Here is a 27,521-nt window from a genome sequence, read left to right on the forward strand (position 1 = left end):
ACTAAAATATTGAGCACAGTGAAGGTTTGATGGCTTTACATTAAGAATCAAACTTAGAGAAACTCCAGGGAAAATTTCATATAAGAAGCCTTCTATTTGTGGAAAAAGAGAGGCCAAAGACATGTTTTATAATAATGTGGTGGGAATGCACCCCTTAGTGTTCAGGACAAACTGCTATAAACAATTGTCTCTTTTCCTGGAGGATATATTTTTAGAGGCAAGGGGATTGTTATCTTAGCTAAAACACTGGATGAAAATAGGAAAAAAAATCTGTTGAAGAACTTCTTATTCTGAAATGTAGATCATAATCTAGCTCCAATCAATTGACAGCTGTGAAATGTGGCCAGAAATGTTAGACTAAATGTCATTAGTAACCTCTTTGATCTAGATAAATATTATTCAATAAATTATCCATACATCATAATTATATGAAATTTACAAGTACTTGATATAGTCCCTTTTATCAAGAACTGTGCAAATCATCTGGCCTAATTTTATAAGATGTATTTACTTGAAAGGCAAAGCTTCAGCAAAAAGAGGAAGATATAGAGAGAGAGAAGAGAGAGAGAGAAAAAAAAAACTTTTATACATCTTCTGGCTCACTCTCCAAGGGGCTGCAATACTGGACCAAAGCTAGGAACTAAGAACATTATCCAGGTCTCCCATGTGGGTGGCAAGTGGCAAGGACCCAAGCACTAGGGCAATCTTTCTGTGCTTCCCCAGATGCATTATCCGTATGATGCTTGAGAAGTGGAGTCTCCAGGACTCAAAGTGGCACCCATATAAGGGATGCAAATATCAGAATTGGCGTCTTACACAGATACACCACACCAGCCCGTTCCCAAAATTTTTATACATTATCTTACTCTTTCTGCTTGAATATTCTATACAGTAAAATATACTATGTGGTGTTTTGTACTGTAGAATAGAAATAAAGCATTTTTGAATCGTTTTTCTAGTAATTTAAGTGCAAGCATTTTCCTTAGGGGAATTACATGTCTTAAGGAATCTTTCACTGATCTGTAGTAATCCTGACATATTTGAGATTGGGATCTCATTCATTTTTTTTTTTCTTGACAGGCAGAGTTAGTGAGAGAGAAAGACAGAGAGAAAGGTCTTCCTTTCGTTGGTTCACTCCCCAAATGGCCGCCATGGACAGCGCGTTGTGGCCAGTGTGCTGTGCCGATCCGAAGCCAGGAGCCAGATGCTTCCTCTTGGTCTCCCATGTGGGTGCAGGGCCTAAGCACTTGGGCCATCCTCCATTGCGCACCCGGGCAACGGCAGAGAACTGGACTGGAAGAGGAGCAAACGAGACAGAATCCGGCCCCAACCGGGACTAGAACCTGGGGTGCCGGTGCCACAGGTGGAGGACTAGCCAAGTGAGCCATGGAGCTGGTCATCATTCAGCTTTTTTATCAATAATATATGAAGAACTTCTGTAATACTTCCACAAACATATTTTAATCTTGGTTATCTTAGTCCAAACTTACATTAATGACAAAATATTCCACTCAAGATACAATAAGACAGGTATATGGAATGGAGATATATAACTTTAAATACTATTGCACATTTGAATAAAGGTTATTTGATTTTTCAAATAGTGAGTAGTTTTTATGATTACAATCTCTCTCAAAAATTCCTTAGTTGTTTAAATCTTTATCTGCTGTATCAGTTGATATATTTGAAAATAAATGGTTTAATGACAGTTTAAAATTATGTATAAAATAACTAAATTATATATATCATGAGTAACATAAAATTTTAGTCATCAAAAGATTAACTGTACATTGTGATTACTTTAAATGAAAATATGCAGCTATACTAGGGATAGCCCAAACATCACAGATTTTTCAAACATAGTCTAAGCTGGAGATTAAAATGTCAATATTTGTTATAATAGTTTTATTCAGATTTATTATACTATATGTATTCATTTGTTTGCTTGAATGTTTCCAACCTATTACATAAGCAATCCTTCTTTAGTGCTAAGGCCTCTATAAGAAGTAGTCATGTGTGCAGTGAGAATCATCATTGATTGCAATTAAAGACTAAAATTGCTAGCTTGAATGTGGTAGCTGGCCTCTAGATAAAGTATAATTAGTTACACATGATTCAGCACTTTTATTCAAATGTGTATATTTTGACCTTGACATGCCATTCAGAACTACAACAGTAGGTTAGGGACTGTAATGTGCAATATGATTATATAGAGATTTAGAAAATTATAAAATAGATAAATATACAAGAGTATAAATAGTTTTGAAATCAAACACAAATAAGTTTCATAAATAGACTACTAAAAGGCATGAATTAAAACTGCCTACATAGCATAATACTTGATGAAGATAAAATACCCATGTGTATACTGGGTATCCATCATTAGATATTTGGATGGTGTATATCATTGTTCTGATAAAAGAACATTTTGTATTGTCTTAAATTTAATTACAAAGGATTTATACATCCTTTGTAATTAAAAGTGGTAAGAGGGAGATATAATGGAATCCAAAGAGTTAGAGCTGTGAGTTAAACCAGCAAAAAAGACTGTTTATGAGTAAACCTTGTCATAAATCTCATTACTTTTGGAGTGCCAGTACATTGTGCTCTGTATATGCAAATTCCTTTTTTTAGTTTTATTTAAGGTATATAAACCTCATGCATTTCATATACACAAATTTAGGAACATAGTGATTATTACCAACCCACCTTCCATCCCACCTGCACTCCTATCCTTCTACCTTCTCTCTCTCCTATTCCCACTCTTAATTTTTACAAAGACTAATTTTCAGTTTCCTACACACTAATAATATTAATTTTACCCCAATAAAGATTTCAGCAAATTGTAAGAAGAAAAAAAAATTAACCATTCCTCAACAGTAGAGGGAGTGGCTGTAAAAAATCATCAAAGCTCAAAATGTTCATTTCAATCCTATACATTATATTTTTTGACAGGCAGAGTTAGACAGTGAGAGAGAGAGAGACAGAGAGAAAGGTGTTCCTTTTCCATTGGTTTACCCCGCAAATGGCTGCTACTACCGGTGTGCTGCGCTGATCCTAAGCCAGGAGCCAGGTGCTTCCTCCTGGTCTCCCATGCGGGTGCAGAGCCCAAGCACTTGGGCCATCCTCCACTGCCCTCCCGGGCCACAACAGAGAGCTGGACTGGAAGAGGAGCAACCGGGACAGAATTAGGCACCCTAAGTGGGACTAGAACCCGGAGTGCCAGTGCCGCAGGTGGAGGATTAGCCTAGTGAGCCACGGCACCGGCCTTATACATTATATTTTGAATACTCCATTAGTTACCATAAATCAGGGAGAACAAATGGTATTTGCCTTTTGGGGAATGACAAATTTCACTAATTATAATGTATAATGGTTTCTAGTTGCATTCATTTATTGCAAAAGACAAGATTCTTTTTTTTTTTAACTGCCGAATAGTATTCCATGAATTTATCTAGTCATCAATTGATGGGCATCTAGGTAGATTCATATCTAAGATAATATGAATGGAGCTGCAAAAAAAAATATGAGGGTACAAATAACTGTTTCATATGCTTATTACATTTCATTTGGAGAAATTCCCAGGAGTGGGATTACTGGATAATATGGTAGATCTATTTTCAGATTTCTGCGATATCTCCAAATGTCTTCCACAATGACTGTACAGGTTTACATTCCCACCAATAGTGGATTAGGGTTCCTTTTCCCCTCCATCCTAGTCAGCATTTATTGTTTGTTGACTTCTGTATGAGTGCCATTCTAACTGGAGTGAGGTGAAACTTCATTGTGATTTTAACTTGCATTTCGCTGATGGCTAGTGACACTGAGCATTTTTCCATGAGTCTATTGGTCATTTACATTTCTTCTTTTGAAAAATGCATGTTCAAATCCTTTGTACATTTCTTAACATGGTTGTCTATTTTGTTGTTGTTGAGCTTCATGAGCTCTTATATATTCTGGATATTAATTCTTTCAGAATAGGTTGAAAATATTTTCTTCTATTCTGTTGGCTGATTATTTGCTGTGTGTTTCTTTTGCAGTACAGAAGCTTCTCAGCTTGATATAAATACATTTGTCAATTTGGGCTTTGATTGCCTTTGTTTCTTGGGTCTTTTCCAAGAAGTTTTTGCCTAATGCAATGTCTTGTAGTGTTTCACAGTTGTTTTCTAATAATTTTAAGGTGCCTGGTCATAAATTTAGGCCTTTGATCCATGTTGATTAGATTTTAGTGTAAGGTTTAAGTTAGGGTTCTTGTTTCATACTCCTTCATGTGGATATCCAGTTAAATTTATTCATGCTTAATCTCAGTCAGTCCAAGCAAGAATTACTTCTTAGGGACTGCCCTTCTATCCCAAACATTCTCTGCTTCATGCAGTCCCACTCCCCTTATCTATAGTCAATGTAACTTCAGTGTAAACAGTGCTTTCTTTCCTCAGTGTTTATAAAAATACTCATACCTGTAGGTCTAGCTGACATTTTCCAATTGCAACCTAGCCTTGCTGACGGTATTTGTAGGAACTTGTTCCAAGACCTAATACTTTCTCTGTGCAGCATCTGAAATTGTCAAACACACCCTTTTATTTCAGATATCTCCTAAGAGTTCAGATTTTACAATATGAATTGATCTATGTGATGCATAGACTGAATAGGGAAGTCTGGAACCAAAAGGACATGACAGCAGGAGTGGCAGGCTGGGACTTTATCAGAGTCACAAACATATAATCCCTTACCTTGATTTACACTGAATATTAATATTTGAAATGTAAAATTAAACATTGAAATTCTTAACAATAGTATTCCTAAATAAAGTACTTAGGTGCGGATCTAACAAAAGTTGTACAGGACTTATACTTAGAAAATTACAAAGTACTGTTAAAAATAAAAAAAAGTAATAAATAATATCTATTCATAGATTGGAGTGATCAATATTATTAACTTTTCAAGCACTCATAATTTGATTTACAGATTCAATGTACTCTCAAGAAAAAAATCCCAGTAAGGATTTTACAGGTGTCAATTCAAAAAATATATATGCAAAGGCAATGACATTAGAATGGCAAAGGAATTTTGAAATAGAAGACAAAGTTAGAAGGCTTAAATTGTCCAATTAAGTTGGCAAGACAGTGCTGTGATAGAAGGAGTGACACCAATATTAAACTTTCAGTTATCAAGACATAGTGTTAATGGCAAAACAATAAACACAAATATCAGTGGAATGATAGTGGGAGTTCCAAAATAAACACAAATGTAGCCAACTCTTTTTGACAAGGTGTAAAGAATATTCAGTGAGAACATTTGGCTTCCCAACATATGGTGCTGGAAAAAATTGATTGTCCACATGCAAAAATAAATTTCACCTGTATCTTGTGATACATACAGAAATCAACTCAAAATAGATTATTCATCTAAGTTTGAAATGGACAACTGTGAACTGTGAAGCTTTCTTAAGTAGACATAGAGAACATCTATATAGCATAGTATTGGTATTTTAGCTGCAACATCACAAGTACAATCTATGAAAGATAAGGTGATAAATTTATCTCCAAATGATATTTGGTATTTTTTTTTTCTGTATGAACTATTCCATTAAGAGAAAGGAAAGAGAAGCTACAAATCCATAGACAATATTAACAATCCATATATTAGTGAAAAGTTTCTATTAAGAGAATTAAAAAAGAAAACCTAAAGACTTTTAAGAAAGCACAACACCCAAGATAAAATGTAAGTGGCTCTTGTGCATGTGATCCAGGGATTTTACCTAAAAGAAAAATTTGCATTCACCACTAACATTGAGGCTGGCTGGGAGGCTTGACAGGGGGCCAGGCACCCAGATAGGATTGTGAGGCCCTCAGCCTCTCATCATATTACAGGCTCAGTACTCAAATTCCCAAGGCAGAGCTCACACGGGCTTCAAATAAATAAATAAATATTTTAAAAAGGGTGGAAATAAGATAGGAAAGAGGAAGAAGAGTGGTAGGGTGGGCAGGAGGCAGGGTAGGGTAGAAAAATCACTATTGTTCTAAATCTGTACGTATGAAATACATGAAATTTTTTACCTTGAATATAATAACAAAATAAATCAATCAATACACATTAAAAAAAAGAAGACCTGAACAAGTAACTCACCAAAAAGAAATGTAATTAAAAAACACACATATCACTTACCATTAGGGTAATGTAAATTAAAACCACAAGTTGATCTTACTATCTACCAGATGAAATGGATATAAAAAAACTGACAATGGTAACTGTTGGAGGGCATGCAGAACAAAAAGAAATCACAGTTATGGATGGTAGGGACACAAAATGCTGCAGTCACTTGGAAAGACATTGCCTTTCTCTTATACATTTTAACATGCCCATAATAATTTATAATCCAGTTTCTATGGATTTATCTAATAAATATTGAAAATAATGTCCACACTCACACACATGCACACACACAAACTGAATTCAAACATTTACAGAAATTTTACCCATAATTTAAAAATGTTGCAAGCAACCAACCTTTTGTTAATAAGGGAAAGTATTAACAGACTAAGGTATAAATATGTGATGGAATACTGTTGCTGTGGATTCGTTCTGATAGGAGAAGCGTGGTGGGGGCAAGAGGCGCAGAGTCATGACACAGACATCGGGAGTCAGGGGAAAGTGGGCTAGAAGCAAGCAGCTCACAGACTCATTTATTTCAGTTGGTGCGGCAGCTTCTATAGCAGAGGCAGCCAATCCAGTCAAAGGACAGTTTATGCCGTAACCAATCACTGCCTGTTGCTAGGCAGGCTCCTTTGCCAGGTGGGCTCTGAAGCCATTTCCTGAGTGACAATCACTTGCCAGCGCCACCTTGGCATGGACATCTCATTCCACCACAGTAATCTGTTATAAGAAGAAATTAGCAAGGTATTTAGGTAAGAATGTTGATGACTCTAAATTCATATTGCTAAATGGAAGCAGTCAGGCTTAAATGTCAGACACTGTGTGATTCCATTTGTATGACATTCAGTGAAAGGCAAAGCTATAGAAAATAGAATAGTGGTTACACTGGGTTTGTGAAGGAGGAATGCTTGACATTTTTTAGGCTGGAGAAACTAATCTGTGTGATACTGGAGTAGGAAACATGCAATGTTATGCATTTATCAGAATGTATAGACATTTTTCAGCACAAAGAAGTGATGCTAGTGTACACAATTTCAAAGACAAAAAAGTCAACCTGGATGTCAGAGGGTCCTGTAACAGATAATAGACTACTACAAGAGAATCTAATATATTACAAATAATACAAATATATAACAAAATCCTTTTAAACAAGTGAAGGGGAAAGGTTACATTAAATAACTTTGAAAAAATAATGCTTGGTCAGAAACTGTTAACAACAAAAACAAAGAACTGTACATAATACTATAAATTTGTTGGTAAAGTTTGTCTTCCAAATAAAGTCCAGGGGTTAGTTTTCAGTCTAGCACTTAACATGTCAGTCAAGACATCCACAAGTCCTGTATTGAGTGTCCAGCATCTGGCTTCTGCCCAGACAAAGCCCCAGACCTTGAAGGCTTTTGGGGAGAGAATGAGTAGAGAACACTCCTTTTGATTCTCTTTCTCCATTTCCATCTTTGGTTCTTGGATTCTCTCCCCCTCAAAAAAATTTAAATAATTAAATAATAATAAAAGACCTAGGTTTTTATAAAGGGGTTGTACCTTCTACAGGTATATCTTCTCTGATCCTACTTCTATTCTAGCCACATAGCTTATTAAATCCACTATGTGTATACAATGTGGAATCATTTCCTCTATAATTCCTCATTCCAATTCTGTTCTGATGTTTAGTGCACTTTGCTACATCTTCCTAATATTTTCCAGTTCCCCTGGATCGGGTGACTACTGATTCTTCTCTGTACTTCAAAAGTGAATCAGTGCTCCAGCTCAGAAATTCGTGTTTTCCTGGTCTTAGTCACTCTGCTTTCCATCTTTAGTTTTTTTTTTTTTAATATTTATTTATTTGAGAAGCAGAAATGGGGGGATACAAGGGAGAGAGAGAGAAGAAGGAGGGAGGGAGGGAAACAGGTCACTTAAATATTATCAGGTATAGCTTGTATTATACTTAGGTCTCAGAAAATCCATAATTAATTACTGATATTAATATTTTATTTTAAAATACATATAACAGTAAATATTTTAAAATGCATATAACACAAAAGTACTCTTGGATTCCAATTGAAGAATGCAAGTTTATTATCCCCTCACAAAAGTGTTATTTAGTCATTAACTGAATACATAAAATGTTAGAGAAAATACAGCTATCTTAATCTCAGCAGATCAAATTCACATTCTAATTCCCTTTTTTACATATCAATAAACTCAGCAAAAATTCTTGATCATTCCAGGCATAGATATAAATTCAGAATTTGCTAAAGGAAACTTAAGTGTAAATATACTAAATAATTAATAACACAAGTAATCCTCTTTCACCAAAATAATTAAAGAAAAATGAAGTTAAACTGTTATTGGGACATTGGGAGCTGGTACATCAAAAAATTGTGAATTCTCTGACATAACACTTGTTGCACTTTACTTTTAATGAGCATTTTTAAAACAGTTTTAGATTCATAGGAAAATTGTGAATACTCAGAGTTCCCTGTTTCTACATACAGTGTTACAAATTTCTTGCAAATTTTTAATTTATTATTATCACTGAACTGAAAATGGCATGTTTTTATTATTAAATGAAAATGGTGCTTTATGCAGATGTTCACTTGTGTGTTTCAGGGCCCCTTCTGAGGACCCTGTGTTAACATTAATTTTCATAGCACCTTCGTCTCTTGGTTTCGGTAGTTTCTTAGACTTTGATTTTGAGGATTACTTGTGAAGTGCTTTGTAGTCTATCCTTGCAGAGGATTTGGCATGCATTTTTTATGATTAGGTTATGGTTATGGTACTTTAGGAGGAACATCAGAAATAGAAAATGGCATTTTAGTGGCATGATCACAGTGGTATAAACTGTCACCATAGTTCACTATTCATACTGACCTTGATTTCTTGGTTGCTCTCTTAGCTTTTTTCAGGTTTCTATGTTGTGAAGTTAGTACTTCAATCTCATTTTCTGAATTTTTCTGGAAGAATGCCACTATGTGTTACTTTCACCTATAAAGACCAGGTAGCAGAGTTGCTTCCTGAATTGTATGGCATTATTCTGCATGAGTATTTTATTTCTTTCTCTGGTATTCATGAATTTATTGATTAAATTAATTAGCTGTATGAGCATGGCCTCATGGATATATATTTTATGAGTGATGAGACAATAATATCTTGTTTCATTTTTCAAAATTTAGCCATTGAGAACTCATTCATATGTCTCCTATGTCCTTTGACATGCCACAGTCATGTGTGCAGATGGGTTCAGCATATTCTTATGTACTTACATTACAAAATGCTCTGGGCTGTACTTGTATCTTTCCTTTTCCCATCTTAGAGCCAGTCATATCTTCAAGGAATACTTCCTCCCTTTATTGGAGAATGGCTTTATAAATTAGTGTTAGGTTTATTACTGCATAATGGTAGTTAGCTGTGCACTTGGAAACACTTGCACATACTCATCACTGCATATTGCTTATGTGTAAATAATTTAATGTCACCATCCATACCCATATTAGGTTAAGTATGAGCTTGAACAAATGACTTTACCTTCAATCTATCACTGCATGTGTAATTTTAGCATATTGCCTGTGAGGGAAATCTAATGCTTAGTGTGAATCATTCATTTACATACTTATTCCATTCCAGTATACTCAGACATGTGTAAAGGTATCAGAAATCTTAATACAACTCCATAGGAAGCAATATTATTATACAGTACCATAATTATATGCAGTTCTTATATACAATTTCCTGTGCTTTTTGGTTTATCTAGATAACTTTTTCATCCCTTTCAATAAGATTATTCAACATATCTTTAGTACAATTTGAATGGTCACATCCTGCACTCAATCTTTGTAACCATCACCTACCTGATTAGCATTTAATATGTATACTTTAGGAACCACTTTTTGTGCTGCAACTTTCTGTGGATTTTTTTTAAAGCTATATTGTATTTACTTGAAAGTCAGAGTTACAGAGAGAAAGGGAGAGACAGAGAAAACTTCCATTTATGCTGATTCTGTCTTCAAAATCTGCAAGGGCCAGAGTGGGCCAATCAGAAGCCAGGAGCCAGGAGCCAGAAACAGGGACCCAAGCACTCGGGCCATCCTCCTCTGCTTTCCCAGGCATGTCAACAGGCAGCTGGATCAGAAGTGGAGCAGCTGGGGACTCGGATCTGTTCCAATATGGGATGTAGCACTGCAGGTGGTGGTTTAACCTGCTAAGCCACATCACCAGCACCTGTGGATTTTTAGATTGGATATTACAGAAATATAAACTAAATATTTGATTAATGGTATCTTTCAAATTAACTTTATCTTAACTGATTTTATAACTGTGTGTTCTATCAATAATTTAGAGTAGGATGATAAAGTCTCCAATCGTAATGGAAAGTATGTCTATTTCATGCAGTTCTATCAGATTTTAACACAGATATTTTAAGATACTGTTTGTATATGTGTTTATATGTGTAACTTAAAATATTTTATTAATTATTTTAGTTATTTGAAAATAAGTGACTTAGAGAGAGGGAGAGTCAGAAACAGAAAGGGATCTTCCAACCCCTGGTTCACTCCTCAGATGATTGTAATGGCTGGTTCTGGCCATACCAAACCAGGAGCCAGGAACTCCTTCTGGGTCCCCCAGATTTCTGGTGGGGACATAAGCAGTCAGGCGATCTTCCACTGCATTCCTAGGTACAATAGCCAGAAGCTGGATCAGAAGTAGGGCAGCCTGGAGTTGACCTGGGTCTAGTGATATGGGATGCCAGGGTTGCAGGCAGCAGCGTAACCCATTGAGCCAAAACATTAGCCAATAATCTGATAATTCTAATAAATATTCTGTGCATTCCCCAGAAATCTCAGAGTTAATTTCCCAAATTAACCCATCTTTATGTTGCATTTTCTTCTTTTCTATCTTCACTGCCTTCACTGCTTCCCACGTCTTTTTATTTTTTTAAGATTTATTTATTTATTTATTTTTTTGACAGGCAGAGTGGATAGTGAGAGGGAGAGACAGAGAGAAAGGTCTTCCTTTTTGCCTTTGGTTCACCCTCCAATGGCCGCTGGGACCAGCGCATCTCGCTGATCCGAAGCCAGGAGCCAGGTGCTTCTCCTGGTCTCCCATGCGGGTGCAGGGCCCAAGGACTTGGGCCATCCTCCACTGCACTCCCTGGCCACAGCAGAGAGCGGGCCTGGAAGAGGGGAAACCGGGATAGAATCCGGCGCCCCAAACTGGACTAGAACCCTGTGTGCCGGCACCGCAAGGCGGAGGATTAGCCTGTTAAGCCACGGCGCCGGCCTCCCACGTCTTTTATGAAAGAAATTTGCCCTAAAAATAACTGGGGGCCAGCACTGATGCATAGTGGGTTAAGCATCTGCCATGGCTCTGGCATCTCAGCCGCTTTATTGTGATCCAGCTCCCTGCTGATGGCCTGGGAAAGCAGTGAAGGGTGGCCCACGTGCTTGGGCCCCTGTACTCACATGGGAGACCTGGAGGAAGCTCCTGGCTCCTGGCTTTGGATAGGCGCAGCTCTGGCTTTTGTGGCCATTTGGAGAGTGAACTGTGGATAGAAGACCTTTCTGCCTCTTCTCTCTGTAACTCTGCCTCTCAAGTAAATAAATTAATCTTAAAAAAAAAAAAAACTGAAACCAGAGTCCTTTATTAGAGTCTACTTTTTCAATTTTTTTCAGTTGATATATATGTGCATATATATATATATATATATATAATACAGAGTAATATATCAACATATGTATAAAATATATAATTATTAAATCAGGGCTATTAGCAACCTTGATTTGTTTTCTACTGACCACCTATCTTCAAGCTACCAGATTGGACCCTATCTGCATCTTTAAAAAATAGAATAAAATAGATCCTAAACCACACTATGTCTAATTACTTCTACTGTTACTCTGAAAAGCCATGGATATCTTCATTTTTTTAATGGATAGACTCCACTCCTGTGAATTAGTCAATCGCCACATAATAAGCCCTTTCTTGTTTGTTTCTTCCTGAGCATTTATTCTATTCAGTGACCAGTTTGAGCATTATATATATATATATATATAAACCAGATTCTCTCTCTTTGTGTAATAAAAGTAATAGAAATCATAATTTATTTTAAAATTTTCAACATAACTTTAACACAGAAATAATGTTATAACACAGGTAATTATAAAAAATTAGCATATTCCTTTAGTTTATTATGGCAGTGAAATATAATTAGAAACATAAACATTATAAAGTAATATGAGCACATTAGAGTTGAATTTCCAGCTAAATTTTAATTGAACTATGGGAAAAATGTGAGAATACAAACTGTGCACATTTAAATGAAAATGATAAGTGTTCAAGATGACAAAATCTTGAACTGCGTTGAATTTAATGTGAAATCATTCAGTGTAATAAAGTAGTGCACAGATCAATAGTTATTCTGGGAAAGAAACACATTGTGCTCAAAATCATACAAATATTTTGTGGTATTCTCAATACAGAAACCTATTAGTCACCTAAATTGCATTTGATTTTATCTCTTTGTTATATAGATCTAAAACATGCACTGTGAAATTGTCATTTGCATTTATCTTGTGAATGATAATTATTTGAAAAACAAATGTTCACATACATAATTTAAGCTGATGTATGCTATAAATTCTGTAAACTAAATGAATGAGAAATAAAATCAGTTTTTCAATACTAATATTTGTTCAAAAGACCTCTTCAACTAATATTACATAAAGTTTTAAGAGTAACTGAAGTTATCTTTTGAAACCCATACATGTTCCCTTGTGGCCTGTAAGTATTGATAAAGAGTTATGTAGAAAATGGACACCATATTATTTAAGTAAACTTATAATCTAAAATAAAAACCCTCTCATTTACACACAGTACAGGAGACTAAGGCAACAAAACATTACTATCTTAGCTTACTTCTATCACTACTGTTAATTTCTTTCTGGATACATCAACAAATTACAGCAAGCCTAGCTAATACTAATTTATTAGCTCAGAGTATGTATAGAAGTTGGACAATGTACACAAGGTAGAAATCAAGATGCTACAGCCAGCATCTTGCCTGGGGCTAGGGTCCTCTCCCAAGTTCATTCAGGCTGTTGGCAGAATACAGTTCCTTAACTCACATTTTCTAAGGACTGAAAGGTTGCCCCCTTTACTTTCAGAGCCAACAAGAGCTATATCCTTACTTTGTTGACTTCCTTTAATACTTTGAGTCTTGAATTCCCCTCTCTAGATCTCTAAACCAAGATTTAAAAAGCTTATGCATATTAGGTCAGGCCTCACTGAATAACCTCCCTTTCTTAGTCAACCTGTGACATATAATGTATCTTAAATTTGGAAGTGAAATACATCACACTCACTACATATGGGATTCTGTAGCACAAAATGCACCAGGTGAATCGATCTTGGGAGACCATCTTAAAATTCTGCCTGAATTTTAGGTATTGCAACACATCCAAAACAATTGATATTTCTTCTCCCATTAAAAATGATAAGTTTTGTTGCATTATGGTCAAATGTTTATTAAAACCTGTACTTTTTAAAGACTTCAAGCAGTTTCTTGGGCCATTTACATGTACACTTTATGTAACTCTGTTTTAGGGAAAATCTTTGGACTTCTGTAATCACATTTAAAATTTTTTGAATAGAATGATTGCACATATTTATGGAGTACAGTGTTACATTTTAACACATGTATACAATGTGTACTGAACAAAGCAGAGTCATCAACATTTCCCACTCTTTTCTTTACTATATAACGGGAGCCTTGAAGGTCCTCTTCTGTTTGCTCAGAAAATATAATCACTCTTTTATCATGCATAACTGAGTTGTATCTTGTATCTAACCTCCTTTATTGTGTTTTTCCTCCTAACCTTCAGTAATTATGATTTTATGTTCACTCTGACATATTTTAGCTTCCACATATGAGGGAAAATATGCAGTATTTCTGTCTGACATATTTTCCTTAACAAAATGTTCTCCAGTTCCATATGTTTTCATTCAGATGACAGGAGTACATTTTTTGAATAGCTGAATAATATTTCATTGTATATATGTCACATTTTCTTTATTCATCTGTGGATGAACAACTTAGTTGATTCCATACCTTGGCACAATGCAATAAACATGATGGTGCAAATATCTCTTTGACACAATGATTTCATGTGTTTTGGATAGTTTTTTAGTAGTGAGTTTGATAGAATATATGAAAATTTTATTTCTCATTTTTAGAATCTTCTCAATGTCTTTCACAGTGGCTGTATTAATCTACATTCTTACCAACAGCAAGAGTCTTTCCACATCCTCACTACTGTTTTTTACTTTTTCTTTTTTATAGCAATTTTAACAGGAGTGAGGTGATATCTGATCATTTTTGAGTTGCATTTCCATGATTGCCTAATATTAAGCAGTTAACATTTTTTTTTATTTTATTTTTGACAGGCAGAGTGGACAGTGAGAGAGAGAGACAGAGAGAAAGGTCTTCCTTTTTGCCGTTGGTTCACCCTCCAATGGCCGCCGCGGTAGCGCGCTGCGGCCGGCGCACCGCGCTGTTCCGATGGCAGGAGCCAGGTGCTTCTCCTGGTCTCCCATGGGGTGCAGGGCCCAAGCACTTGGGCCATCCTCCACTGCACTCCCTGGCCACAGCAGAGAGCTGGCCTGGAAGAGGGGCAACCGGGACAGGATCGGTGCCCCGACCGGGACTAGAACCCGGTGTGCCGGCGCCGCAAGGCGGAGGATTAGCCTGTTGAGCCACGGCGCCGGCCAGCAGTTAACATTTTAATCCTTCTTTTGATAAATATCTATTTGAGAAACATCTATTATTCTTTTTGAGAAATGTCTATTCAAGCGCATTTCTTGACAAAATTGGTTGATTGCTGTTGAGTGTATTGAGTTCCTTAAAGATTCTAGATATTAATCATTTGTCAACTAAAAAGCTTGCAAATATTTTCTCCAATTCTGTCAGTTGTCTCTTTACTGTGTTGATTATATACTGGGCTGTTCAAAAGTTTTTAGTTTAATTTTTTAGCTATGCTTTTGTTAATGTTCTTTTGGGATCTTATTGCTTAAAATCATTGCCTAGTCCAATGTCTTGAAGTATTTCCTCAGTTTTCTTGTAGCATTTTCATGTCCTCAGGGGTTACATTTAGAACTTTGCTCCATTTTGAGTTGATTTTTGTGCATTGTAAGATGTAAGATTTTGATTTAATTTTTCTACATAAGTCTATCAAGTTTTGCCAATGTCATTTATAGAAAATATTTTATTTTTCCAACATGTGTTCTTCACTTCTTGTGAAAACTCAGCTGGCTGGATGTATGTGGATTGCAAATCTGGGTTCTCAAATCTGTTCAACTGATATATGCTAGTATCATTTTTTAAATTATATAGCATTACAATATGCCTTCAAATCAGGTATTGTGATGCATCTAGGTGTATTTTTACATATATTTACTTAGTATTTTTGCTCCAAATCGCTTTGTTTATTATGTTCTTTGTAGGTTCCATATGACTTTTAGGATTTTTTAAAATTATCTAATGAATACCATTGATATTTTGTTGGTGATTGCATTGGGTCCATAGACTGCTTCAAGAAAAACGCACATTTTAACAGTAGTTAATTCTTCCAATTCATTAACATGAATATTTTGGTCTCCTATATGATTTATCTTATACTTTTTTAAAGAATTTTCATTGTATAGATCTTTCATTTGTTTCACCATTATTAAATATTTTTGTAACAATAGGTAATGGGTTATTTTCTTGATTTATTTTACAATATTGCTATTGGCATATGAAAATGTTATTTTTGTATGTTGATTTTGTATCCAGTAACTTTATTATATTTATTCATGGATTCCAGCAGTTTTTTGTTGAATTGTCTGGATTTTACCATGTATAAAATCATGTCATCTGTAAATGTGTATATTTTCATTTCCTCTTTTCCAATTTCTAGAACTTTACTTCTTTCTCTTCTTTAATGCTCTTGCTAATACTTCTAATATATCAAATGAAAGTGCTGAAACTAGATACATTTGCCTTGTTCCAAAACTTAGGGGACGCACTTTCAGCTTTTCTCTACTCAGCATCACATTGGCTGTTGGTTTTTCATATAAAGCCTTCATTATTTTGAGGTATGTTCCTTGTGTGTCCAATTTGTTGAGGGTTTTTATCACAAAGAAATGGTGGAACTTATCAAATGCTTTTGATGCAACTGTTGAAGTGTTCATATATTTTTTGATACTAAAATTATCAGCAAAGCATTGGCAAACCAAATCCACCAGTACTCCAAAAAATTATACATTATGATCAAATAGGATTTATTCCAATCATGTAAGGAAGTTTCAAAACAGACTCATGTGCTTTTTCTAAAGATATTTTAAAAGATAGTAAAGAGGCTGTAAGACATGTATGCTTCCTTAATATAAGTAATCAGAAATATAACTTCCTTTTCATGAAAAAAATTCACCTTAATTCCTTTTGTTCTTATAATCTTTTAATCATACATGACTATACTATGTTTATTGTCCAATACTAAGATTACATTTAAAAGATATAATTGTCTCAAGGTATTTTCTCCTATCTCCCAAAAATATAGAGTCTAGAAAGATCATGAAGGTGCATACTATGAAAACAGCTTTGCATGGATTTCAAAAAAATTTGCACCAGAATCATTAATTGATTAAAACTTTGCACAAAATTCCCCTCATATTCTTAAAGTTATGGAGGTAATGAAGAACTCTTGTTTTTCTCAGTGTTCTTAGTTTCAATTTCTATAAATATTTAATAGTATTTTATATGCTTGTTGTCATATTCTGATTACAACATCTTTCTATTACTCACTTTACATTTGTTAGGTAATCCTTATGCATTATGTTTTAATGATACATTTTGGAGACATCTACAGAAATCACTAGGTAGAAGATTAAATAGGACCATAAATTATTTTCAGGTAATTCCACTAAGAGGTGCATTCAATTTGACTATCCATGGACTTTGCCCTGGACTTGGGACTTGTTTTGACTAATTAAAAACAGAAAAGGTAAATTTTGTGTCATTTTGAATAAGAACTAAAGAAGCCTTGCTTTTTCTGATCTGGTGCTACTGTTGCTCTGAGATGGGCATGTAAAAACAGCTTGAGATGTGTAAGTTAGGAGAGAAGACCTAGTGGATACAAACAGCAACCTGACAACCATGGGGCCATTTGACCTTTTTAACTGACAGCTAAGTAATAAAGTAAGGCTAATTTACAACTATGTAATTTATTAGATTATTCAACTTCATTATATTAAATATCTTGTTTGTTTTATGATACAGTCAGCCTTATGCTTTTCTATAGCGTTACTCAAAACCAGAGGAAAATACACCACCAAAACTATTTCATAAATAACCTTTAATACATGTATAAAAGAACTGGGGGATGGGGAGCTGGCGCTGTGGCGCAGTGGTTTAACGCCCTAGCCTGAAGTGCAGGCATCCCATATGGCCCCGGATTCTAGTCCTGCCTGCCCCTCTTCCAATCCAGCTCTCTGCTATGGCCTGGGAAAGCAGTGGAAGATGTCCCAAGCCCTTGGACCCCTGCACCCACGTGGGAGACACGGAAAAAGCTCTTGGCTCCTGGCTTTGGATAGGTGGAACTCCGGCTGTTGCGGACAGTTGGGGAGTGAACCATCGGATGGACGGCCTCTCTCTCGCTCTCTGCCTCTCCTCTCTCTGTGTAACTCTGACTTTCAAATAAATAAATCTTAAAAAAAAATGGGGGATGGTGTTATGTCACAGATTAAGTTGCCACTTGTAGCATCAGTATCCCATATCAGAGTGCCAGAGTGCCGGAGTGCCTGTTTGAGTCCTGGCTCATCAGCTTCTGATTCAGCTTCCTTTTAATGTACCTGGGAAATTAGCAGATGATCGCCCAAGTACTTGTGTTCCTACCACCCATATTGGAGACCAGGATGGAATTCCTAGCTCTTGGCTTGAGCCTGGCTCAGCCCTGGCAAGCATTTAGGTACTGAACCAGTGAATGGAAGATCTCTTCTTCTCTGTGCATCAGTTTCATTTTCAAAGTAAAAATAAATAAATCTTTTAAAAAAGAAAAAATTGCGTTCTTGCTTAGTAAGTGAAATTTCCAAGAACAATATTTTAGGTTGTTAAGAACATGGTTAAAGTTAAAAAATTCTTTGTTTAAGGTTTATTGATTTATTTGAAAGTCAGAGTAACAGGGAGAGAGGGAGAAACAGAGGAAGAGAGAGATCTTCCATGTGCTGGTTCACTCCCCAAATGGCCACAATGGCCAGTGCTGGGGCAGTCCCAACCCAGGAGCTAGGAGCTTCTTCCAGGTCTCCCAGGTGGGCCCAAGCACCTGGGCCATCTTCAGCTACTTTCCCAGGCACACTAAGAGGGAGCTAAATTGAGAGTTGAGCAGCTGAGAATTGAGCCAGCGCCCATATGGGATGACAGCATTGCAGGCAGCAGGTTTAATCTACTAAGCCAGAATGCTAACCTTTGAATAACATTTAAAAAAAAATTGGCCGGCGCCGCGGCGGCTCACTAGGCTAATCCTCTGCCTTGCGGCGCTGGCAAACCGGGTTCTAGTCCCGGTCGGGACACCGATGCTGTCCCGGTTGCCCCTCTTCCAGGCCAGCTCTCTGCTGTGGCCCGGGAGTGCAGTGCAGGATGGCCCAAGTCCTTGGGTCCTGCACCCCATGGGAGACCAGGATAAGCCTCTGGCTCCTGCCATCAGATCAGCGCGGTGCGCCCGTCGCAGCGCACCAGCCGCGGCAGCCATTGGAGGGTGAACCAACGGCAAAAGGAAGACCTTTCTCTCTGTCTCTCTCTCTCTCACTATCCGCTCTGCCTGTCAAAAATAAAAAAAATAAAATAAAAAAAAATTATTAGTGCATTTGCAAGTTAGAGTTGAGGGAGAGAGAGAAAGAGAGAAATCTTCCATGTGCTGTTTCACTCCCCAAATATCTTCAATGGCTGTGGTAGGGCCAGACCAAAGCCAGGAGCTTGGAATTCCATCTGGAATTCCATCCAGGTTTGCCACGTGGGTTGAAGGAGCCCAAGTACTAGGATCATCTGTTGCTGCTTTCCCAGGCACATAGCAGGGAGTGGGATAAGAATCAAAGACTGAAACTCAAACCAGCACCCATATGAGATGCTGGCATTGCAGGCAGCAGTTTTACCAGTTGCACCACAAAACCAGGCCTGAAGTTGAACATCTTTTCATTTGACTATTGTTCATAGCCCTTGTCTATTTTCCTGCTGGATTATGGTCTCTCTCTCTCTCTCTTTTTTTTTTTTTAACATTTTATTTGTTAACTTCTTTATGTAGTGGAACACTAAACTGTTAACAATAATGTTAATTAAAATATTATTTTTTAAGGTTTTATTTATTTATTTGAGTGGTAGAGTTACAGACAGTGAGAGAGAGACAGAGAGAAAGGTCTTCCATCTGCTGGTTCAATCCCCAAGTGGCTGCCACAGCTGGCCAAAACTACACCAATCCGAAGCTAGGAGCTTCTTCTAGGTCTCCTACATGGGTGCAGGGTCCCAAGCCCTTGGGCCATCTTCTACTGCTTTCCCAGGCCACAGCAGAGAGCTGGATCAGAAGTGGAGCAGCCAGGATTAGAACCAGTATTCATATTTAAAAATAGGATCCCTTCTCAGCCTTTTGGCTAAGATCAAGTGTAGTAAAATTTAAAAATAGCAATCATACACACACACACACACACAATGAGGAGAGAGAAAGAGAGAACAATCTTGATCCATAGAAGTAGCAGTTCTCATTTAGAATCTGAACTCTGATAAAGATGACTGTGAACCTGAATAATGTCCTTAACCTCTCTTTTCCTTAATTGTTTCAATAATAAAATATAGGGAACTAACACATAAAGTCATCAGACATTTGATAAAATTTACATATATATATATATATAAAAATTCATGTAATGGTTCACTATGGTTATATAAGAAATTATCAGCTGCTAATTTGCTTAGAACAATACATATCCTTATGTCATATTTTCTGTGGTTTGGAGTCTGCCCATGACTTAGCTGAGCTCTCTGCTTCAGGTTCTTACTATGCTGTAGTCCAAGTGTCAACCAGTGCTGTGATCATATCAGAAATTCTGCTGTGAAAGAAGCCCTTCCACTTGCTTAAATTATTGGCAGAATTCAATTCCTGTTAACTACAGAACTGGAGATTTTAGTTTGTTTCTGATTAGCACACTTAGTTTTTACAAGCCTTCTTAAGTTCCTTGCCATATAGTGTTCTCCAACATGGCCGCTTAACTCACAACACATTCCTTTTTTGTTCAAAGCCAGTCGATTTACTAATAAGATTATGCCTTATGTAACTCATAATATAGGAATGACATTCCATTATCGTTGCCATATGCTCTTAGTTCAAAATAAGCTAAAGATTCTACCCTCTCTTGAGGGGAGGATCTCTTAAGCATGTAAGAAAACAGGATGGACTAATCGAAAGTCTTCTTAGGGTCTTTACACACAAGGACAAAAGATCAGAAATAAGACAAGCAACAATATGTGACGAACCACTTTCACTGAAATGATAATCTGCAGGTATCATATGAAGAGCTTGAATCACTCCTTGTAGATAAAAATGTAGCCTAAGGCAGCAATAAATTTCATTGAAACTAAAATCCACGTATCATTCTGGTAAGATATAGATGATCTATGAATCAACTTGTTATTGCCAAAATAATCATTTTTAAGTTATTTTTCAAAATTTCTGCTCTATGATGCAAGATAACTGGGAGCCTGATAACTAGTCACAAGGGATATGTTATTATTTCTTCTTAGCTCAAAATGAGACTGCACACTTTTATTAATTTCAGGCTTGGGAATTTCTTGTCTAAGAATAACCAGCATTCAGTAGCTTCTTTAACAGAAGTGAAAAACATTCTTATTTTTTCCTAAGTGAAATACATCATTTTTTCTATTTGCATTGCTCTTGTATTTAAAACAAGAAAAAATCTTATTGTTTCTGCTTCCTTAATTAATCTTTTAATTTGTGATTAATAAATTTCTCTGGAATAAATTTAAAAAGCAGAATTAAAATCAAAATCTCTTCAGAATATATAAAAGACAAATTCAGCTGCACTATTGACAACAATAATGCAGGGTTCACTGTAGCTACTGAATAAAATCTGTAAACACTGGTCATTTTTCTTCCCTGTTATTTTTCTCAGTGCTGAGAGTATTAGAAATTTATAGATATTTGTACATGCCAGGCATTTCTTGTAGCATCAAATGAAACCCACAGTAGTGTATCTGTGGTTTCCATAGCACAACTGTGATTCACTTTGATGATACAGAGTTTTCACATGGCGAGGCATGTAGCCAAAGGAGCACCGGTACTTCTATGCCAAATGGAAAATATCTTAAAACACAATTTTCTGTGTTGAAACATGCATGCCAAACTTATTACAGAAGTAGAGATTATCAATACCCTATTATATTCAGTGATGTGAACCTTAAAATTTAATTTTAAGCCAAAATAAAATTATTAATAGTTAAATTCTTGGGGAGTAACCATGAAAGTCTTATTTCGGGTAAAATAAGAAGAGATATTTAAAAAATGGTATTATACAATTATGGCTTTATATGCTGTAACAAAATTATTTTATGATGACAAAAATTATTGTATTTGATAAAATATGAATATGGGAATATTGACATTAACTTCAAATTCACATGTAAATTTTATTATAAATTGACAAGTAGCAGTTGTATATGTTTGTGAGATACAAAGTGATGCTAAATTTTGTGAACACAATGCATTACAATGAAATCAAACTAATTACTATATCCATCACTACAAATAATTAACAGTTTTTGTAGTGAGACAATTTGAAATTTATGCTCTTTTGCTTTTGAAATGTTTGGTATACTATCATTAGCTCTCCACTCTGCTGTGCTACAGATCTAAAATATCAAATTTATTCCTCCTGTATATTTGAGTCTTTAACCATTTGACAATCATCTTTCTGTTCCCTCCACCCAATGCCTATGAAAACACTGAAACTGAGCCTCTCTCTGTAATACCTTTGATGCACATCTTATCTCCCTTAGATTGCAGCTTCTCTGTCTACACTTTGATGACTGTAATTCGAATCTTACCAAAGACTAACTCACCAAATTAAAGGAATGGTGTAAGGCTCAGATTACAAGACTCATAATTCATTGAATTACAATTACAAGACTTGGAATTCTTGAAAAAGCCCACTGTTTCTCTCAACTTTGAGATGCTTCAAGGAAACCCAAATCCTGATGCAATAAAGTAATGATTATTATGGGAGTGTAGACATCTCTCTTCACATTTATTTCAAATTTTTGTGTAAATATTCAGAAGTGGGATTGATGATGAGGTCACATGCAAATTTTATTTTATGTAAAATTTATTTATTTGAGGGAGAGGGAAGGAGGGAGGCAGGAAAGAAGGGAAGGAGAGAGAGAGAGAGAGAGAGAGAGAGAGAGAGAGAAACAAGTACTCCCATCTACTGGCTAATTCCCCAAATGCCTTCAACAGCCTTAGTTTGTTGTCCAGAAGCAGAAGTTGGTAATTCAATCCAGGTTTCCCATGTGGGTTAGAAGAGACCAATAACTTCAGCTGTCATTGTGGAATCCCAGTGTGTGCATTATCAGGAAGCCAGAGTTAGGAACTGAAGTTGGGTATTGAACACAGTCACTCTGCTGTGGGATGCAGGCATCCTCACTGCTGTTCCAATCTGCTGCTCCTAGAATTCTGTTCCAGTTTTTAGAGGGGTCTTCACACAGTTTAATATAATGGCTGTATTAATTTGCATTACCATTAGCCATTCCTTTTTCTGTATCATCTCTAGCACTTATGATCTTGTACCTTTATTTTCTTAGAAGTACGGAGAAAAACTGCAGGTTTTAATAATGTAATTAGCTTTACATAGCATTTTGATTTAACACCTATGAAATAATTTTGCTTTCAATTTAACTGACTCTCTTAGACTATGGTAATTTGACATAAATAAACTAGATATCTGGATATGGTTTAACATCTGAATTAGAAAAAAAAAGAATGCTTTTATGACAGAAGTGGAGAAAATTCCCTAAAATGAATCATACAGAAGTTCTCTCAAATCCACATATTAAGTTTTTGCCGTTCTGTGGTAATAAAGACCAAACATGATGTTTCAGCATAATAAAGATGGAGAGAAATGGCTTTGATCATGTAATACCATTCCAGTAGCAAAGTTAATTGGAATGTACTCTATATGCATGGTGGCTTATAGCAAATCTCACAAAGATCCTCTTTTTAAATAAAATAGATCAAGCTAACTCTATCACAAGTAAAGGTTTAGGAAGTCGGTTAATTAGTACATATGGCCCAAACCCTTGCATTCTTATTATGTAAAATCAAGCCACACTCTAGGAAGAAACACATTACAACTTTACTTCAGATCTATGGACACACACATACACATGTACAAACAGTGGACATTTCTGTTTGGACTTTTGTATGTAGTGTATCCATGTCACCAATGTATGAGAGTGGAAAAAAAGATATCTAGAGCATGACCATCAGCTTTGCATACACTGAGACATATAGATACAGTAAGCACATTGTGAACTTTACTAATTTATTTTTAACCAGGAACAGCCGTCATATTGTTGTGACTAAGGCATTTTGATAGATGAAAGTCGAGTCAAGTAAGAGTAGTGTAGCTATTATAACAGAAAGCAGATAACAAACAAGACATAGTAGACTAACCACAAAATGAGAGTTCAGACATTGTACAAGGCCTACTACAAAAAAAGGAGAAACTCAAAATAATGACACATATGAACTAGAACATAAAATTAATTCAGAAAATAATATAGTACAATTAATTAGATAATCAGTGTGGATACTCTGAAGATTCCAATCAAACTAATTTTACAATTAGTGTGACTTTGTTCTCTGTATGTTTTCTGGCTTTCCTATCCATTTTAGTTACCTTCGGGTGTGTCGTATTTAAACTCTCAACTGTTTGAGATTTCTTAATTGAAAGAATTTCATATTCAGAGAGTAGGGTGTAGAGTAGGATCCCATAAATTGAGTTCCTGCCCTGGTATATTTTCCAGATATACTTTTGTTTGTTATTGGTAATCTCCAGTTCTTTTAGCTTTTCTTGCTATCGGCTGTGACCAGTTAAATATTTCTAAACAATGTGGCCAATGTGTTGATTCCATGAAGAATGATACCTTCTGAAATTTCCAAGAAAAATGATATCCTAAGTCCTTAGATTTTCTAAAACGGATTTATTCTAATGTATATTTGATTATTTTCCAAACAATCTGCCAAGTTGGTGCTAATATGCTCACCTCATATATTATGAGCCATAATATTTTTTTCCATTTTTTTGAAGCTGTATCCTTGCACTGAGTTATGACAATCTCCAAGGACATTCAACCTTGGGGAAGGGGTTGTTTCAATCTCAACAGATTTCTCCCTGCTCCATCTTTATACTCTGATTTCCATTCTCCAATACCTTCACTTGTACTCATGTTTCACATGGTCTTGTTGGTATAATGTTATCAAAATCCTGCTGTCCATTTTGCAAACTCACATTTCCCCGCTTTGCAGAGCCTTCGCTCCCTACGTTGAAGCATGCTGACATCCTGCATTATTAGCTAGTGGTCAAGATCCAAGTGGGAGACAGTCTTGAGAAGGACAAGTATTATGTGGTAGAGTATCTCTGGAGACTTCAGCAAAGAAGAGCCTGCCATCTTTTGGAACTGAGGATGGGAATCAAGCGTCATTATTTTCAAACTCTTTACCATATTCCCCCTCTCTAACCTCAGGATCTGACTCTCTTCAAATGAAGAATCTAGCTTTCGTGTACAAAGTTGTTCAAACTGTAAGTATTCTAAAATTTTTATGTTCTTATAATGAAATTATCTGCCTGGTCTTCAGAACAGCCTTTTTTTTTTTTTTTCAGAAGTAGGAGATGAGAGTCTTTCAAACAAAAAGTCATAGGTATTTTAGGTTACTTCATCCATTAACATGGTAATTTACAACCCACTGCCTCTATGTCTTTCTTAAATATATATTATTAAAATCTTTTCACCCCTTTTAATTATTCTCTAAATATCTCTAGGATACAAAAGATACTATACAATGTGGTGTTGTAAGTCATTCAACCATTTCTAATATTAGTATCAAAACTAATATGTAAACAAAATGAAATAAATACGCTCATGGTCTCCATCCTTTGTAGCCAGTATGCATTGCTATTTCTATTTAATCTGTGAGTGCTGCTGAGCTATTTCCACCTTATTAGACTTTTTGACATCAGTAATCACGAAGTAGTTATTTAGACTCTGAATCTTAGCTGTTTTCCCCCAAAGTCCAGCAATTGGTCCATTATATTATCATCTAAGTTGAATCATAGATAGAAAATACTATTGAATATTGAAAATAAGCAAATTGAAATGTTGATTTACTTAAACATTTTAGCAACCTGAAAAGTTTCTCAGTTGTGAAATGAGTCAAAGAGACTTTCTGTCCCCTCTTCCATGGGAATCTTACAGGAAAAATAAATTAAGGTAGGAAATTAAACATACTGAAATGAGAAAATTATAAATGAATGTCTCATTATTCAGAAGTGATGTTATTTACATTGAAAATTCAGTAGTCAGTCCATGTACAACATACATGAATATAACATGCAATGAACTAGAATATTCAAGACTATAAATTTAGCCCTAAACTCAAGAACAATCAAATATCCTAGTCAATATTATTATATGTCTGTTCTTGTGTGTTTGTGTGTGTGTGTGTTTGTGCCCTACTTCTGCATTATTCATACAACATAAAAAATCACAAGAGCAAAATATCATTCAGAACCCAAAGGTAAATAAAATTCAGCACATAGTGACTGGGTTATAACTGAAATACTACTAATCTCTCAATAAAACAAAGATGGATAGTAATATCATTTATTAAATGTTAAAGGTAGGGGGGCTGGCACCATGGCTAACTTGGTTAATCCTCTGCCTGCAGTGCCAGCATCCCATATGGACGCCAGGGTCTAGTCCCAGTTGCTCCTCTTCTAGTCCAGCTCTCTGCGGTGGCCAGGGAGGGCAGTGGAGGATGGCCCAAGTGCCTGGGCTCCTGCATTTGCATGGGAGACCAGGAAGAAGCACCTGGTTCCTGGTTTCGGATTGGTGCAGCACTGGCCATGGTGGCCATTTGGGGAGTGAACCAATGGAAGGAAGATTTTTCTGTCTCTCTCTCTCACTGTCTATAAATCTATCTGTCAAATAAATTTTAAAAAAATGCTAAAGGTGGGTCCTCTCCAGCAAAAAGCAGAATGTTAAATATAAGAATTAAAAAAGAAGGAAATCAAATTATCATTACACAAGGGTGATATGATTCTCCTCCATAGAAAACTAAAAATTTGAAAATTACTAGAATTACAGAAAAATTTAAAAAATGGCTACACATGAGTAAGTATAAATAAACTGCACTTCAATTTTTCAGCAAAAAATTATAAATTGAGTTTAGAGAAGTTAAAAAATAAACAACTAAAAATTCTGAGTAAATACAAAAAATTTCACTTATATGAAAAAAATTCAAAGTAAATACAAATAAATTTAACAAGATTAATATACAAAATTTTATTTAGAAAATTTAAAACCCTTATCAAGAAAATAAAAGTTTCTTTGACTAAATAAAATTGCATATTGCATTCATAGATGAGTAAATTTAATAATGACAAATATTCCCAAAGTCTTTGAAAATATAAAATAATTCAATATGATTTTCTAAAGAATGGGACTATTAATGACAATCCTTAATTTTAATTGAGTAAAAATTGTTCAAGTATAGGCCCACAGATTTTTGAATAAGAAAATAGATGACAATGAGATTAACTGAATTGTGACAGTAATTAATACAGGTGAAGTTTACCAGTGTCCTATTTTTCCATGGCTCATTTTTTTATACACCAAGTTAGTGTTTACTATTCTAAGAATCCCTTTACGATATCCTAAAGCTATTTCTCCTTTTCTTCATCAATATATTAATGTGTTGGATACCTGCAATCCTCTTTTTCTTCATGCCTCCCCTCAAGATATTGAATGCATTAAAGAAAATTTCTCACTGGGAATATTTACCCATCTTTTTATGCAACTGTCATGAAGCTTAATGAAATTCTAAATTGTGTATTTCTACTCTTTAAAAAATCACTACAATCTCTAATTCTTTACAGTAAGTTCCAGTTAAAACCTTCCCCATATTTTTCAAACATTTACACCACTTCTGCCTCCCTATTGTTTGAAATTTTTAAACGAGATGTCTCTGACTCTCAATTCAAAGGGAAAGAAACATCAGGCC

Source organism: Lepus europaeus, chromosome 1, assembly GCF_033115175.1.
Source record: "Lepus europaeus isolate LE1 chromosome 1, mLepTim1.pri, whole genome shotgun sequence".
NCBI classification, from domain to species: Eukaryota; Metazoa; Chordata; class Mammalia; order Lagomorpha; family Leporidae; genus Lepus; species Lepus europaeus.